Source organism: Rhinatrema bivittatum, chromosome 7, assembly GCF_901001135.1.
Source record: "Rhinatrema bivittatum chromosome 7, aRhiBiv1.1, whole genome shotgun sequence".
NCBI classification, from domain to species: domain Eukaryota; kingdom Metazoa; phylum Chordata; class Amphibia; order Gymnophiona; family Rhinatrematidae; genus Rhinatrema; species Rhinatrema bivittatum.
The window spans coordinates 23,761,486-23,780,255 of NC_042621.1; positions in this window are offsets into that span (position 1 = coordinate 23,761,486).

Sequence of the window (18,770 nt, forward strand, 5' to 3'; positions counted from 1 at the left end):
ACACCCCTGGTATCAGGGTTAGGGCACTGTGTGCAGGAAGATCACAACACTCCCAGTATCAGGGATATGGCACTGAGTGCAGGAAGATCCCAACACCCCTGGTATCAGGGATAGGGCACTGCGTGCAGGAAGATCACAACACTCCCGGTATCAGGGTTAGGGCACTGTGTGCAGGAAGATCACAACACTCCCGGTATCAGGGTTAGGGCACTGTGTGCAGGAAGATCACAACACCCCTGGTATCAGGGTTAGGACACTGTGTGCAGGAAGATCACAACACTCCTAGTATCAGGGATATGGCACTGAGTGCAGGAAGATCCCAACACCCCTGGTATCAGGGATAGGGCACTGCATGCAGGAAGATCACAACACTCCCGGTATCAGGGTTAGGGCACTGTGTGCAGGAAGATCACAACACTCCCAGTATCAGGGATAGGGCACTGTGTGCAGGAAGATCACAAAACCCCTGGTATCAGGGATAGGGCACTGCGTGCAGGAAGATCACAACACTCCCGGTATCAGGGTTAGGACACTGTGTGCAGGAAGATCACAACACCCCTGGTATCAGGGTTAGGGCACTGCATGCAGGAAGATCACAACACTCCCGGTATCAGGGATAGGGCACTGCATGCAGGAAGATCACAACACCCCTGGTATCAGGGATAGGGCACTGCGTGCAGGAAGATCACAACACTCCTGGTATCAGGGATAGGGCACAAGTTCTAGTCACATTGACTGATCACATTACTTTTTTTGTCAAGCTACCAACTGTTTCCATTTCCCATCCCCCATATATTGTCAGTGGGAACCTTGATAACATGAATAAATAAGAGGGCAGCCAATAGGAATACATATTCATTCCTAAACTGACCTTAACTGACCTGCAAAGTGTCAAATTGTATCATTTTCTGTTAGCGCGCACTAACTCCCGTTAGTGCGCACTTATCGGAAAAACCGATTTTTTAACTAAAAAATTGTGCCAAACACGATTTTCTTCTCCTGCCAGACGATTTCGATCGTTAAGACGATCGGGCACACGATTCACATCCCTACTGGTTTACACTATTTTTCCCGGCACTGAAGTCAGGCTCACTGGTCTATAGTTACCCGGATCGCCCCTGGAACCTTTTTTAAATATTGGGGTTACATTGGCCACCCTCCAGTCTTCAGGTACAGTGGATGATTTTAATGTTAGGTTACAAATTTTAACTAGTCTATGTAAAAAAAAAAGTTAAATAGTTTGGACAAAATCGCTAATCTCAGAAACCACTAAACCGATTGCTTTCAAATTTGGACACAACATTCATTTCGTATACAGGAAGGTTCTTCTGTACTTACATTACAGATATGTCACACCTGTGACAGGTAAAACAGGTTTAAAGATTTTTTCCAGAAAACAGCGACATCTGCTGGACGTAAGTGCCATCTGTAACACCTTACACCAGGGATGTGCAGAGCAAAATTTTATGTTCATATTTCTTATGTCCGAAAGGGGGTCCCACTTGCGGCCAATATAGACATAAAAAAAATCCAATGAGTTGGGTATATGTACATATGTGCAAAAAAAAAATTTAAACCCCCTCACCCTCCTTAATCCCCCCCCCAGACTTACCACAACTCCCTGGTGATCGAGCGAGGAGTGAGGACGTCATTTCTGCAATCCTTGGCGAGAAGCATGTGACGTCGGCGGCACGTCGAGTGACGCGGCGTCACGTGATTCCCGGCTCGTTCGCGCCGGACGGCTCGTTCGGCCCAAAAAGAACTTTTGGCCAGCTTGGGGGGGCCTCCTGACCCCCCCAAGCTGGCCAAAAGTTCTTTTTGGGCCGAACGAGCCGTCCGGCGCGAACTCGCCGGGAATCACGTGACGCCGGCGTCACTCGACGTGCCGCCGACGTCACATGCTTCTCGCCAAGGATTGCAGAAATGGCGTCCTCACTCCTCGCTCCATCACCAGGGAGTTGTGGTAAGTCGGGGGGGGGGGGATTAAGGAGGGTGAGGGGGTTTATATTTTTATTTTGGCTCAACAATCGCGATTTCCCACATATCGAACATATCTATGTTCGATATGTGGGAAATCCGATCGTTTATGTCGAATCAATTTTTTAAGTTAAAAAAAAATATGAGTTGCGTTTTACTAATGCGGTCAATCCGAATGCACACCCCTACCTTACACTAACACACGCTATACTAATCAGTTTGCCAGTCCAGGTCCACGTTTCACTTCCATTTTAACACATTTGCACACTTTTTTTGCCAGAAGATAACTATTTCCTTTACAGATAAAATACACCCACCACCCTCCTCACACCCCCCACACACATGCCAAATTTGTTTACTTCCCAGACCCTTACAACACACACAAAACCTGACAGAAGTCCAGGAGGCTCCAGCGGGGGGCCAGGACCGGTCCGGGACACATCTCCTGCACTACAGCCATTGGCTGCCAGCAATCAACATGGCGCCGATGGCCCTTTCCCTTACTATGCCACTCGGGGACACCAATGGCGGCAGCAGCCCATGTGACATAGTAAGGGCGAGGGCCCCTCGGCGCCATTTTCAGGACTGGCAGCCAGCGGCCCTTTGCCTTTACTATGTCAGAGGACCTACCACTGCCATTGCTCCACCCCACTGACATAGTAAGGGCAAAGGGCCATCGGAACCTTTTTAGTGCTCGCAGCCGAAGGACCAACGCCAATACATCGCTCCCGGACTGCTCCTGAACGCCCGCTCCACCGACTGACATTTTATCAGGTCTTGGGGGGATCTGGAGGGTGGGGGGGGGGGGGTGGTGGTAATAAATTTATTGCGAACATCTTGAAGAGGGGTCACAAGGGGTGCAGGTTTCATTCATTCGGCAACTCTGGGGGGGGCAGTGGGGTGGGCTACTGTTTTTCGCAGGGCTGGGGGAGGGGGGCAGGAAAGTGTGGGGTCGTTAGTTTAAGAGAATGTTTCTCATAGGGTTGTTTTTTGGGGGAAGGGATCTCGGGAACGCACCAAAATAGCCCTCCCCAGACCACAAAACAAATTTGGGAGTGCCCTCTTTTTGGTTCCTGAACCAATTGCTCCATGAAGCAGTCATTTATTACATCCAGGAACTTTATGTCTCTAGCAAGTCCTGATGTTACATTTACCCAGTCCCTTAGAATGGACGAGCCCCTAGTATCCCATTGGTCACAGAGCGGCCACCCCATCTCTGCTCTCTCCTTCCTAGTGTTAGAGGTAGTCCCGCGCCCCCAGCGGGGAGGGGACTTCCCCATGATACTGGGTCGGAGAGAGCAACGATGGATCTTCACTCTTGACTCATTTTCCCCCAAAGGACTTAACAAAGACATTGAGTGGCACCTGTTTTACTGAGGGTAGTGCTCCGGTGTTTAATGTGATCTGATTGGGTCTCGCGAGAGCTCTCCCCTTCGCGCTGGTTTAAATGGCTGTCATTTTCGAGGGCGCTTGCGCTCCAGTGATTACTCCTACAGGTATGTGTTTGTACAATGAAATTCCTACCGTAGCCTTATCTGTTCCACTCCTTACTCAATTTATTGTATTGCAGATTGACATTGTTACTTTGGTCCCTCCCGATGCAGCAGTCGCGAAACATGGGACCGTGTCGGGGGACTTTAAGAATATCTTGCTATTATTGATGGAGTTGCCATGTGAATGCTTGATAATCTTCCTGAATAAACAGAACGTTTGAACGTGGATGAGAGTTTTATCTTGCACCATTGTGTCTGGGTAATTGAAATCTCCCATTATTATTGCACTGTCAAATTGGTTAGCTTCCCTGATTTCTCTTAGCATTTCATCATCTGTCTGACCATTTTGTCCAGGTGGACGGTAGTATACTCCTATTACTATACTCTTACCCAACACGCATGGGATTTCTACCCATATAGATTCTACTGAGCATTTAGTCTCTTGTATGATCTTTATCCTGTTGGACTCTATACCCTCCAGGACATAAAGTGCCACACCCCCACCCAGCTGATCCTCCCTTTCATTGCAATATAATTTGTACCCTGATATAGCACTGTCCCATTGGTTATCCTCCTTCCACCAAGTCTCTGTGATGCCAATTATGTCAATCTCATCATTTGCTGCTATACACTCTAACTCTCCCATCTTACTTCTTAGACTTCTGACATTGGCATATAGAAGATGGAAATGAAGAATAGCATGCGGGGGTAAATTGTTGGTGCAGAATTACTACCCTTAACAGGTGCTCCCCACTTAGATGGCATGGGGAAAAGAGGAATGGGATTCAGAGAACAATCAAGGGCCCCGACTTCTACAGACTGGGATATTGATACATAGACATAGGGAAAAAGCAGAGGACTGCTTCCATGGCCAAGCCCTAAAGGAAATGAAGAAAGCATGCACGGGGGTAACTTGCTGGTGCAGTAGTTACTACCCTTCCTTAGCAGAAAGTATGGAGATCACTACCTTTAACCAATAAGCCTTGATACTTTAAATGGAACTAAAACACTGCTCCCTGCTTCAATGGCAGGGAGAAAAGGGGAACTCGATTCAGAAAACAACCAAGAGGGTCTACAGTCTGGGGCACTGATGTGCAGACATAAGGGGAAAAGCACAGGACTGCTTTCATGGCCAAGCTTCTCATGTCAAGCACCAGTGTCTGAATGTTCAAGAAAACTCATCACCCCGAAAAAAATAATATTAGCTGAAATTTGTATGGGTATCATAAGGTTTGGGATAACTTCACAAAGTGACAGTTACTAGCCTTAAGAGAAATATGGGAGTAACCTGCACAGAGTGGCAGTTACGATCTTAAGCTTCCTGGGCAGACCGGATGGATCATTTTTGCCATTATTTCTATGTTTCTCTGTTTCTATGTGAGAGGATTAGAGATAGATAGATAGAGTCAAATAATAGAAAGTCTAGGTAGCCAATGCCTCCTGCACAGATCTCTTTTCTGAAGCTTTCCTAATATTTTCTCATTGTTTCAAAAGTGTTCATATAGTGATTGAATATCCCATTTTTGTAAGGGCACCTATTTGTCTAATCTCACTATTTTGCTGCTATTCCACAAAAACAGACCCAAACCTCAGGGAATGCATCAGCCTCAGTGTTTATTTACTGTATGCATATTTCCTATTGCTTTTATTGCAAAGTTACCTGTTCACTAGGGATGTGCATTTGTTTTCTAATGAAATGAAAAACACAATAAAAAGCCTTGCTGTTTTTCTTTAGAAAATTTTTTTTTAAATTGCTGAACTGCCAAGACAAACAACAAACAAACAAAAAACGGAACTCCATGGGCCTTCCCAAAGCTCTTTACCCCCTTCATAGGTCTCCAAAGCAAAAATGGGACAGGTCCCATGACAGGTCCCATTTTCAAAATGGCTCCAGCCTCATGACTGGCCAGTGCCATTTTGAAAATGGAAACCATGGTGCAGAAGCAACTAGGAATCACTCCCAACCATTTTGACTTTGGAGACCTCACGGAAGGGGTAAGAGACACCTTGGGAGGCTGGACATTTCAGATGTAAATTTTATTACAGCTCAAGTAGTCTGAAGTCTGAATGTAAAAAGTATATAGATTGAAAAGTGTTTATGATGGTTTACGAAGCATCATCAGGATTTTCTTTCACTCTAGAAAGAACAGTGAGTAACACATCTCTGAACAAAAAAAGGATACAAATGAATCATACAAATGAACACCTACAGTTCTATAATAATCTGTTTTCTAGACAGCTTACAGGTAAAGCACTTTTTTTTCCCTCAGATATGCAGTTTTTCCATTTTTAGATGTGTTTCTGGAAGTTTTTGGTTTGCTTTATTTATAAAACATAATCTGATTGTTTGTTTGACCTTTAAACTGAATAGATGCCATCAATATCCTGCTTCCTTTGTTGGGATGCTAGCTTTACTTATTGAGAACATTATGTTGTCTACATATTGCACTGTTGACTAGGGTCTTGGAGCAATCTGTTCCTCTGTTTACCAAACTTCTGCTTCACACTTTCTGATGAGCATAGATGCATACAGGAAAATTGTCTTCTTTTGAATAGGGAGGAGGTGCTTTGTGGTTACTCCTTCCTCCATTTTCTTTTAGATCAGTCAGAACTAGGGCTGGGATTTTGGTGCCATGAGCATTCAGACACAGCTACCTAGGGATTTTTTTCCCCCATTGCTCTCAGCCTGGTTATTGCAGCAATGGTCCTGAGGCTGGAAGCCTTCTGGAATCTTCTATGATGGGCCACCAGGTTTCACCCTTCATGATGTCTCAGTCCCAACTGATCTGGGATACAGAAGTCTAGACTTGAGCACTGCCATTTAGCCAAGAGGCCAGGCTGGATAATTGGCTTTTATATTCTGGAAATACTGTATAGGGAACAATATTTAAAATAATATTTTTTGATACAAAGTTAGCTGTTATTTATACCTGCTGGCTTTGCACTGTGTAACAAAGGGAAAATATTTATTTATTTGTATTTGTATGCTGCATTATTCACATCCTAAGCAGCTTACAGAATACAGCATTCATAGATGTAACAATGAAAAAGAAAAAAAAACACATATGATAATAAAAATAATTAAAACTTTCTAAAATGGCATACAATCACTGAAACGAGCTTTAAGCCATTTGAAGACCATCTGAAAGATGAAAAGTAAGGTGCTGTGAACATTATAAGAGCTGCAATTCATACAGGCTATTGATGTTACAAATCACTGAAAGGGAAGACTATTCCTTCTTAAGTAAGAAGGCCTTCAAGAGTCTTGAAGGTCTTAAAACTGGTTTCCTTATGAAGTGCCAATGGTAGCTGGTTCCACCAGGTTGGGCCATTGCGGTAGACAGGCAGGCGCGCGCAAGTTATAAAATCAGGGGTCGGCACGTGCAAGGGGGTACACAACTGTGTGCGCGCCAAGCCACACTGCCTTCCCCCGTTCCCTCTCGGGCCGCTCCGAAATTGGAGCGGACTGGAAGGGAACTTCCCTTCCCCCTAACCTGACCTTCCCTCCCCTTCCCTGAACCATTCCTCCCCCTAGCCCTACTCTAACCCCCCCAAAATTTGTTTTTTACCTTTTGCGCCTGCCTCAGGGCAGGCACAAGTTGCGCACGCCGGCAGGCTGCCAGCATGCAATCCTTCGATACAGCGGCAATGGCCGCTGTGTCGGAGGCCTCTGGCCTCACCCCCACCCCTGGACTGCCCTTTTAGTAAAGCCCCGGAACTTACACATGTCTCGGGGCTTTATGTGCGTCGCCGGGCCTTTTTAAAGTAGGCCTGGCGTGCGTAACCTTTTTAAAATCCGGCCCATTATGTACTGATTAGCTGACCTTAAATCTCTGGTGCGATGGTGAAACTTAAACATAGCACTGATGCTAGCTGGAGTATCATTGCATATGGCTTTGAAAATCATTATATCTCCATGTGACTGGTAGAACTGGAAAAATATGATGAAATGTTGTGGATCTGTTAAGACTCTGGCTGCCGAGTTCTGGACAACTTACAGGGCCTTATCAGGTTATGTGGTAGACTGAGATAAATTGAATATGGCTTACTTTGAAAATTGCTGAAGAAAAAGTGCCTGCACAGATTTGCACCTTCTTCTTCTGAGAATACTTTTTCTGGCTACTAATACATACAGGAAGCCCAACTCTGAAGCCTACTGAGTACATTTTCAAAGGAAATTTGTACCTAAAGCCACCTTAAATGCACGTACATTTGATGTATGTACAACATGATTTCCAAAACAGGCTGAGTATGTGCGCACATGGCTGTTCATGCGGGAAATTACGCATGAACAAAATGGATGTGTTTGGGGCTTGCTTTGGAAGTTTGCGTGTACTTTGCTAGTTTATAAAGAATATACGCGCAAATGTTATCAAGAATGCATACGTGATTTTACAACTGCTATTTAACATGCCAAATTCAAACATGCATTGTCTTTTTGGACCTGGTGTTTGGCGTGCTAGTTTCTCCCACTGAGTGGACAGGGTATCTTTGCTAGGAGTAGAGGAAGAGGAGGGTGGGGGACCAACTGGGAAATCATTGTCTTTGCACAGAAATGTATTTGGCTGTAATGGTTTTACATCATGTTTGTCCTTTTGTCTGATGCTAAGTTTGCTTCTGTTCTTTGGGGGAACCTTGCTATGAACGGCACTGCATTTCTGAGAGTGTACGTGTATGTGTGTCGGGTGAGGAGAGCTGACGGGTAGAGTGGGTCTGACTGAGGATGTGAGCAAGAGGAGGTGAAATGACATTGAAGATGAACATAATAAACTTATGCATAGTCATAATGCAAAGTTTGAGGAGGAAGAGAGAACAGAGTAAGAGGAAGAGGAAGTACCCCCTACAGAGAGTATACAGGATGAGGGCACAGGTTTTGTATGTGTCTGATGAGCAAGTCTTATGGAGGTTAAAGAACAACAAGGAAATCATACAATAGGGATGTGAATCGTTTTTTGACGATTTAAAATATCGTCCGATATTTTTTAAATCATCATTAATCGTTAAAGTGTGTGACACAATAGAAATTCCACCGATTTATCGTAAAAAAAATAATTAATTGGGTTAGTGCACACTAACGGGAGTTAGGACACAACCTAAAAACCCTCCCCGACCCTTTAAAACCGCTTTAAAGATGGCACCGGCCGTCCAGTGCTCCTACCATGTGACAGGGGCCGATGGCATGGTTACCCTATCACATGGTAAGGGCAAAGGGCCATCGGCGCCATTTTTATTAGTGGCAGCCGATGGCCTGAAAGCGGGAGATCGCTCCTGGGGCCCACTGGACCACCAGGTAATTTTAAAACTTTTTGGGGGGTCGGGAGGGTGGTGGAGGCTAAGGGAGCAGTTTTAAAGTGTCAGGGTGGGTTTTTTGTTTATCGGCCGACAGCCCAAGCACGATAGAACGCTCCCGGGACCCCTGCTGGACCACCAGGTAATTTTAAAACGTTTTTGGGGGGGTTGGGAGGGTGGTGGAGGCTAAGGGAGCGGTTTTAAAGGGTCGGGGTGGGTTTTTAGGTTGTGTCCTAACTCCCGTTAGTGTGCACTAACCCAATTAACAATTTTTTCATGATAAATCAGTGGAATTTTTATTGTATCACACTCTTTAACGATTAACGATTAAAAACATTTTTGGGGGGGTCGGAAGGGTGGTGGAGGCTAAAGGAGCAGTTTTAAAGGGTCGGGGTGGGTTTTTTGTTTATCGGATCGGGCGCAGCCGATAAAAAAAAAAAACGATCGGGCCGGACGAAAAAAAATGCACGATTTGAATCGGAACCGGAACCGAACCGATTCCGGTTCCGATTCACATCTCTATCATACAATACCTATGCCAGCAGTTAGAGCAGGACCTGCATCCTTCCACTCGGAGAGGCCACAGCAATCCAGTACACCTCAAAGTCACTACCACCCTGGCCTTTTTTACTGCCAGCAACTTTCAGACACCTCTAAGGGTCATGGTTGGAATAAAACAGCCAGCCACCTCCATATGTATAGAATTGTTTCTGGCCGTATTTCTCAGGAAAGCATTAATTTATATCTTTTGGAGAAGACAGCAACAACCACAAATTATGAATGATTTTTACAAAATTGTATTTTTCTGCTCTGTTGCAATGAGTGATCATTTAGCACCGCAGGGTAACCTTTGAGATCATTACTGAGCTGATGATTTTTGAGTGTTTTTGGATGCTTTAATTTTTGCATACATCCAAACTTTACATCAGCTCTGCTCCTGGAGGAAACTTTTAATTGCAAAGTACAAATAAAAATAAGTTATTGTATGACCTGTCAGTAGGGTGGAGAAAGATGACAATAATGGGGCACTGATACAAAATGTGAAGTACAGTAGCCACAAAAAGTGAAAGTACAGTAGCCACATATGTATGATATTCTCCTCTTATTTAGGTCTTCAGTTCTAATTCACTCACATATATTTTCTATATCAGATACTTTATGATTACCATAATAGAAGTTCATGTGAAACAGTAGATGATTCTGTATTGAGTAAATACAATAATGGTTAATTGACCTCAAATTCATGCTATTTCTCTCAAAGAATAGACATTTTTCTATCCAATGAGGTTAATTTTAAAACGAGCATGCATGCACGCATACATCAGCGCACAAACAAGGATATGCTGGAATTCTTAGATGTGCATGCATGTTTGTTTTAAAATGCACCAACCGCACATACGTATGTTCCTAATTTTAAGAAGTTACTCGAGCACAGCTAGCATACTTGTGTCTTCCATAGGTCCTTGTTAGCTTTCAGCTGTATATGACAGCAAATTTTAAAACATGCTTAAGTGAGGCACATTCCCTGTTTTGCAATTAGTCCACCAGTTTATCCAGTTAATAGCGAGGTCTTTCAGACACCTCTGGTTCTTCATCCCACACACACCCCCGGTTGAGTTGGATCCCTCACGCTGTCCTATAAGCTGTAAAATTTGAGATCTACACACTTGCTTTTCATCAGGAGCAGCAGTAAAATTACACAGATATCTAGCGTACATGCACTGTGGGTTTTGGTTTTAAAATTTGGAGTTATGTGTGTATGTCTTGGCTGTGCTCCAGAATGCCAATGTTCCACTCCTTCTCCACCCCCTGATTCCTTACACATATTGGTACATATGCGTGCATTTGCAGCTTTTTAAAATCTGTGTTGCTTGCACATGAACCAAATAAGTGTGTGTGGGCATTATTGAGTGAGCAAACTTTTAAATTCGACCTGAATGTATGCTATACCTATTCTTTTTACAAAATGTTATCAAAGAAAATATCATTTATTTATATATCAACTAAACATCATTGCTTAATAGGGTTTTATTCTGTTCCCGTTTGGCCACAATCCATTTATCTAATTCAAGATTTAAACATATGTGAGATAGTATATTGGCTAACAGCTATATTTCTGAAACCAAGTCCAGTGGATTTTATGCAGCAATTGTACAAAATCAATGTTGTACACTTGAGATGTGGTGGTTCATCTCAAATGTGTGATCTACAGATGACTTAGGGACCTCCCAGAGAGTCATCCATGATTTACATTTCATTTTATAATCCTACCCAATGATTTGGGGATCATGTGTTGGGGAGAGGAGATTGATAACTACAAGATGACTTAACTCATTTCTACTGCCTCTCTGTATATTTTTATAGCATATTGTGAGTTGCCAGAACCACTTAGATAGTTCTTGGCCAAACCGAGTCATTGGTCTTTAAGGGACAATGAAAAATGTGGATATAAACACAGTAAATGGTATAAACTTTTGCAACACAACTATTGTTGCCAGCACTCTTCTGCTTTCTGCAAATCCAAGGGACATCTGAGTTTGTATAATTACTTCTAGTTTTTAGTGTTTATTCCTGGGATTTCAATATTCTGTACTGGCAAATACATTGACGTGTGCTGTGGGGAGAAGCTCTGCCTTTCAATGTGTGTTTCAAAGCTGTTCATTTCCCTGCTGCTCTTTCCAGTCTTTGCAGGGGCCCTGGAGGCTTCTGCTGCTCAGTATTTTCCTAATTTGATCACTTCATGATCTCATGCACTTTCACATCTTTAAACACTCTCCTTTTGTGTATACCAGCTGCAAATCAATCTTCCAGAGCTGTTTTATACTAGCAGGAAATTCCATTGTCATAACCTGCTGAATATATATGCCCAGAAAGAACAGTTTCTGGAATGCCACGTATAACATTTAAACAAAATGTTGAAAATGGCTATTTCATGCAGGATAAGCACACATTCAATTATATAAAAGAGAGGAATGTTGTCAGTAAAGGAAGCTTAATATTCTGTTAGCAGAGCTCACTTATGGTCTTGCATAAACCAGAAAGATCATTCTCAATGCTATAGTATTCCAGCACCCATTATAACCAATATTTTAACAAGAGTGATGGCACCGTAAAAAAACTTTGTGCAAGCTGCAAGAGTCATGGAACACCATAATCCTTAATAAAGTCCTTAATAAAAAAAAAAAGAAAATATTAAATTAAAAGGATAAGTTTAAAAAAAATTAAAATAGGTAGATAGAAGCCAAATTTAGGATTTTAGGTAGAAAGCTGAAATCCAGAACCTCCAGGGTGGCATTCTCTGAAATGCTTCCTGTTCCACGTGCAGGTCCCCAGAGGCAGGCAGGTATCTGGAGTTTCAATGCGTGGATGAGATGATGGTGCAGGGAAGAGGGATTCAGTTTTGCAAGGAACTGGGGAAACCTTTGGGGAAGGGGGAGACTTTTCTGAAAGGATGGTCTCCCACCTTAACCAGAGTGGAACCAAGCTGCTGGCACTACTTTTAAAAGGAGATAGAGCAGCTTTTAAACTAGAACAAGGGGGAAAGCCGACAGTCACTCAGCAGTGCATGATTTGGAGGGAGGATTCTTAGGATACTAATGAAACAGGAGAGTTAGGGCATCCCAACAGAGAGGTTCCAATAAAAGCAAACGTAGTTCATGTGCCTATATGTAAAATATCACCTGAGCTAAAGATTTCCAAATTATCCTTAATAACTGAAAAGCAGGTTGTTAATACAAACAAAAAGCACACTTTGAAATGTCTGTATGCCAATGCCAGAAGTCTAAGAAGTAAGATGGGAGTTGGAGTGTATAGCAGTAAATGATGAGATTGACATAACTGACATTTCAGAGACCTGGTAGAAGGAGGATTACAAATGGGACTGTGCTATACCAGGGTCCAAATTCTATCACAATGATATGGAGGATCAACTTGGTGGGGGTGTGGCACTTTATGTCCGGGAGGTTATAGAGTCCAACAGAATAAAGATCATACAAGAGACTAAGGACCCTCATTTTCTAAAGTATCGCAGGCCTGCAATACTTTAGAAAAATGCGGTAATGAGGGGCGGAGGGCCGAACCGGGGGGGGTGGGGGGTGGTCCTGTGATAGCCGGCAGTGATCGCACTTCCGCGATGCAATCGCTGCCGGCATCGCGCCCAATAACTATACCATAGAAGGTGTAGTTATTGGGCGCAAAATAGGCAGCGAAAAGGCCCTTACCTTTTTGCTGTCCACTCCGTCCTCGCAGAGTCGGCTCCAGTGACGCCCCGACTCCTCCTCTTCTGGGGCTGACTCCGCCCCGATGTAGGTAGTGCAGGCGTGCGCTACCTTCACTAGCTATCGCAGGCTTGTGCTGATAGCGCAAGCCTGCGATAGACTTAGAAAATAAGGCCCTAAATGCTCAGTAAAATCTATATGGGTACAAATCCCATGTGTGTTGGGTAAGAGTATAGTGATAGGAGTATACTACCATCCACCTGGAAAAAATGGTCAGACAGATGATGAAATGTTAAGAGAAATCAGGGAAGTTAATGTTGCGTTCGTGCCTCTTCTCGCCCCTCGCTCCACCCTCTCTACCTGGGAAGCGACTCCCTTCGGCTCTGACGAACAGTGCAGCTGTGGCTTCTCTCCGCCTCTTGGTCCCAGTTTCCCCGGGCTGGCCTGATGCTACAGATCCGCCATGTTTCTGATGATGTAAGGGTGTGCACGCGTGCTCCAGACTTTGTACCAGCAAGAGCGCGAACCTCGGGGGCGTCCCCCCATAGTGACATCATCCATTTGCACTTTAAAAAGTCTTTGTTTGCTAACCTCTAACGAGTTAGCAAGGAACTCCAATGGGACTTGCATCGGCAGTCCACGATACTTGCAACAATGATCCGAGTCAGCCAGGGAACCCGTCCCTACTGCTCGGCCTTTTCAAACTTACCAGGAGTACCCGCTTCATGGGATCTCCGCTCTCTCTTCTTGATTTCTGATTGCCAGAACACTTTGAAGAATCCTCATTGCTTGGAGGCGATTGTGGACGTGAACACAGTGAGTTCTATTACATAGGAATTGGTACTCGCTCCACGAGGGCCTACATTCCTATTTGCTCTGAAGACTCCTTTCCGTCCAAGACGTTATCGCAGGTACCAAGATCAAGAGTTACATTGGCAAGATTACAGATAGGAACCGGTACTCGCTCCATGAGGGCCCATGTTCCTAGAATCTTATACAGCTATTGTGAGTTCTTATTACAGACTGTGGGAACCAGTGCTCGCCTACTGCTCCTGTTCCTACATGTACTGAAGACTCTCTGTGGCATAGAGACCATTACAGACTACTATTGTAATACATCTACTATTGTGAGTTTACCATCTTGTATCCAGTATACCCTGTCTACTCACTACTTCTAATCTCTCTCTACAGCTCAGCGACCCAGAGATTATATTCCAATATCAGAAGGACTTCAGCCTTGCTGGACACAGCGACTCACTACTGCCACCTCTGGTGGTCCAACTTCCAGTCTATTAAAGAACTATTGTGTTTATCTCATATTCTAGCCTAGCCAGTGGTTCCTCTCAGGATCTCCTCCTGGAGGTGCTGTCATCTGCCATCAGCCCAGGGATTCACCATTTCCTCCAAGTGATCATTCCTTTCACTATTGCCACCTTGTGGGAGCCAACCACTAAAGACCACTGACTCCACTCACGGAAGTATTATATAGACAGCTACTCCTCTTTCTCTGAGACTTACCAACAGTCCATTAATGGCTATTAATCAATTATACTTAGGGAATAGCCACTGCTATTAATTGCATCAGTGGCATGGGTTCTTCTTAGTGTTTGGGTAGTTGCCAGGTTCTTGTGGCCTGGTTTTTGGCCTCTGTTGGAAGCAGGATGCTGGGCTTGATGGACCCTTGGTCTGTCCCAGCGTGGCAATTTCTTAAGTTCTTATATATATATATATATATATATATATACAGATTTGGGATGTGAATCGTTTTTCAATGATTAAAATTATCGTCCGATAATTTTAATATCGTCTTAAATCGTTATAGAACACAATACAATAGAAATTCTAACAATTTATCATTAAAAATCGTTAAATCGTGTTAGTGCGCACTAACGGGAGTTAGTGTGCACTAACAGAAAATGATACAAATTGACACTTTCCAGGTCAGTAAAGGTCAGTTAGGAATGAATATGTATTCCCATTGGCTGGCTGCCCTCTTATCTATTGATGTTACCAAGGTTCCCACTGAGGTGATGGTTGGGGGGATGGGAAATGGAAATGGAAACTCAGGAACAGTAACAGAAAATGATACAAATTATTGACACTTTCCAGGTCAGTAAAGGTCAGTTAGGAATGAATATGTATTCCTATTGGCTGGCCGCCCTCTTATCTATTGATGTTACCAAGGTTCCAACTGAGGTGATGGTTGGGGGGATGGGAAATGGAAACTGTTGGTAGTTGACAAAAAAAGTAATGTGATCAGTCAATATGACTAGAAATTGTGCCCTATTCCTGATACCAGGGGTGTTGTGATCTTCCTGCACTCAGTGCCCTATCCCTGATACAAGGGGTGTTGTGGTCTTCCTGCACACAGTGCCCTAACCCTGACACCAGGGGTGTTGTGATCTTCCTGCACACAGTGCCCTATCCCTATTAATACCAGGAGTGTTGTGATCCTCCTGCACACAGTGCCCTATCCCTGATACCAGGGGTGTTGTGATCTTCCTGCATGCAGTGCCCTATCCCTATTAATACCAGGAATGTTGTGATCTTCCAGCACACAGTGCCCTATCCCTAATACCAGGGGTGTTGTGATCTTCCTGCACACAGTGCACTATTCCTGATACCGGGAGTGTTGTGATCTTCCTGCACGCAGTGCCCTATCCCTGATACCAGGATGTGTGCAGGAAGATCACAACACCCCTGGTATCAGGAATAGGGCACTGTGTGCAGGAAGATCACAACACTCCTGGTATTAATAGGGATAGGGCACTGCATGCAGGAAGATCACAACACCCCTGGTATCAGGGATAGGGCACTGTGTGCAGGAAGATCAGAACACCCCGGAGGAGTGAGGGTCAGGCAGCTCCCCCCTGTCTGTGAAGCCAGCCTCTCACTAGTAATGCAGGGAGGGAGCTGTCTCAGCCTTCACCATCCTCCTCCCCCCCCCCTCACCCACACACCATTCACTTGCTGGGACTTGGGGGAAGGTAGGAGTGAGGGTCAGGCAGCTCCCCCCTGTCTGTGAAGCCAGCCTCTCACTAATAATGCAGGGAGGGAGCTGTCTCACCCTTCACCATCATCCTCCCCCCCCCTCACCCACACACCATTCACTTGCTGGGACTTGGGGGAAGGGAGGAGTGAGGGTCAGGCAGCTCCCCCCTGTCTGTGAAGCCAGCCTCTCACTAATAATGCAGGGAGGGAGCTGTCTCCGCCTTCACCATCCTCCCTCCCCCACTCACCCACACACCATTCACTGGCTGGGACATGGGTGAGGGGAGGAGTGAGGGTCAGGCAGCTCCCCCCTGTCTGTGAAGCCAGCCTCTCACTAGTAATGCAGGGAAGGAGCTGTTTCAGCCTCACCATCCTCCCCCCCCCCCTCACCCACACACCATTCACTGGCTGGGACATGGGGGAGGGGAGGAGTGAGGGTCAGGCAGCTCCCCCCTGTCTGTGAAGCCAGCCTCTTACTAATAATGCAGGGAGGGAGCTGTCTCACCCTTCACCATCCTCCTCCCCCCCCTCACCCACACACCATTCACTTGCTGGGACTTAGGGGAAGGGAGGAGTGAGGGTCAGGCTGCTCCCCCCTGTCTGTGAAGCCAGCCTCTCACTAATAATGCAGGGAGGGAGCTGTCTCCGCCTTCACCATCCTCCCCCCCCCCACTCACCCACACACCATTCAATGGCTGTGACATGGGGGAGGGTAGGAGTGAGGCTCAGGCAGCTCCCCCCTGTCTGTGAAGCCAGCCTCTCACTAGTAATGCAGGGAAGGAGCTGTTTCAGCCTCACCATCCTCCCCCCCCCCCTCACCCACACACCATTCACTGGCTGGGACATGGGGGAGGGGAGGAGTGAGGATCAGGAAGCTCCCCCCTTTCTGTGAAGCCAGCCTCTCACTAGTAATGCAGGGAGGAAGCTGTCTCACCCTTCACCATCCTCCTCCCCCCCTCACCCACACACCATTCACTGCCTGGGGCATGGGGGAGGGGAGGAGTGAAGGTCAGGAAGCTCCCCCCTGTCTGTAAAGCCAGCCTCTCACTAGTAATGCAGGCGGGATAGGGCACTGCATGTAGAAAGATCACAACACCCCTGGTGACAGGGTTAGGGCACTGTGTGCAGGAAGATCCCAACACTCCTGGTATTAATAGGGATAGGGCACTGTGTGCAGGAAGATCACAACACTCCTGGTATTAATAGGGATATGGCACTGTGTGCAGGAAGATCACAACACCCCTGGTGTCAGGGTTAGGGCACTGTGTGCAGGAAGATCACAACACTCCTGGTATTAATAGGGATAGGGCACTGTGTGCAGGAAGATCACAACACTCCTGGTATTGATAGGGATAAGGCACTGTGTGCAGGAAGATCACAACACCCCTGGTATCAGGGTTAGGGCACTGTGTGCAGGAAGATCACAACACTCCTGCTATTAATAGGGATAGGGCACTGTGTGCAGGAAGATCACAACACTCCTGGTATTGATAGGGATAGGGCACTGTGTGCAGGAAGATCACAACACCCCTGGTATCAGGGTTAGGGCACTGTGTGCAGGAAGATCACAACACTCCTGGTATTACTAGGGATAGGGAACTGTGTGCAGGAAGATCACAACAACCCTGGTATCAGGGTTAGGGCACTGTGTGCAGGAAGATCACAACACCCCTGATATCAGGGTTAGGGCACTGTGTGCAGGAAGATCACAACACTCCTGTTATTAATAGGGATAGGGCACTGTGTGCAGGAAGATCACAACACTCCTGGTATTGATAGGGATAGGGCACTGTGTGCAGGAAGATCACAACACCCCTGGTAACAGGGTTAGGGCACTATGTGCAGGAAGATCACAACACTCCTGGTATTAATAGGGATAGGGCACTGTGTGCAGGAAGATCACAACACCCCTGGTGTCAGGGTTAGGGCACTGTGTGCAGGAAGATCACAACACCCCTGGTATCAGGGTTAGGGCACTGTGTTCAGGAAGATCACAACACTCCTGGTATTAATAGGAATAGGGCACTGTGTGCAGGAAGATCACAACACCCCTGGTGTCAGGGTTAGGGCACTGTGTGCAGGAAGATCACAACACTCCTGGTATTTATAGGGATAGGGAACTGTGTGCAGGAAGATCACAACACTCCTGGTATTGATAGGGATAGGGCACCTTTCTATGATACTCTCTACCAATCAGAGGCTGACTCTTCAGCGGAACATGTACAGGAGTTCCTGGCGACCATCTCTCATCCATCTCTTACAGAATCTCAAATCTCGTCGTTAGATATGCCTTTCACCGTGGAGGAAGTTTCTGCAGCTATTACATCGCTATCTAACGGCAAGGCCCCTGGGCCGGATGGACTTTTACCATGCTTTTACCATGCTTTTAAAACAGTGCTCTCTCCGCATTTGCACCAGTATTTCTCTTCTATTCTTTCTTCTCCAGATGGTCTCTCAAGTTTCACTGAGGCATGTGTTATAGTTCTTCCAAAGCCAGGAAGAAATCCCTCCTCTATTTCTAATTATCGACTAATATCACTATTGAACACTGATTATAAAATTTTTGCAAAAATCCTAGCATCTCGTTTATCCCAAGCAATGCCCACTATTGTACATCCAGATCAATCTGGATTCATTAAAGGAAGATTGATAGCCAACAATTCTCATATGTTTTTCCATATATTAGATTGGGCGCCTGCGTTAGCAGTCCCTGCAGTGGCCATCTCATTAGATGCTGAAAAGGCATTCGATCGTGTCGAATGGCCTTTTTTATGGGCTACTCTCCGTTGGTTTGGCTTTGGCC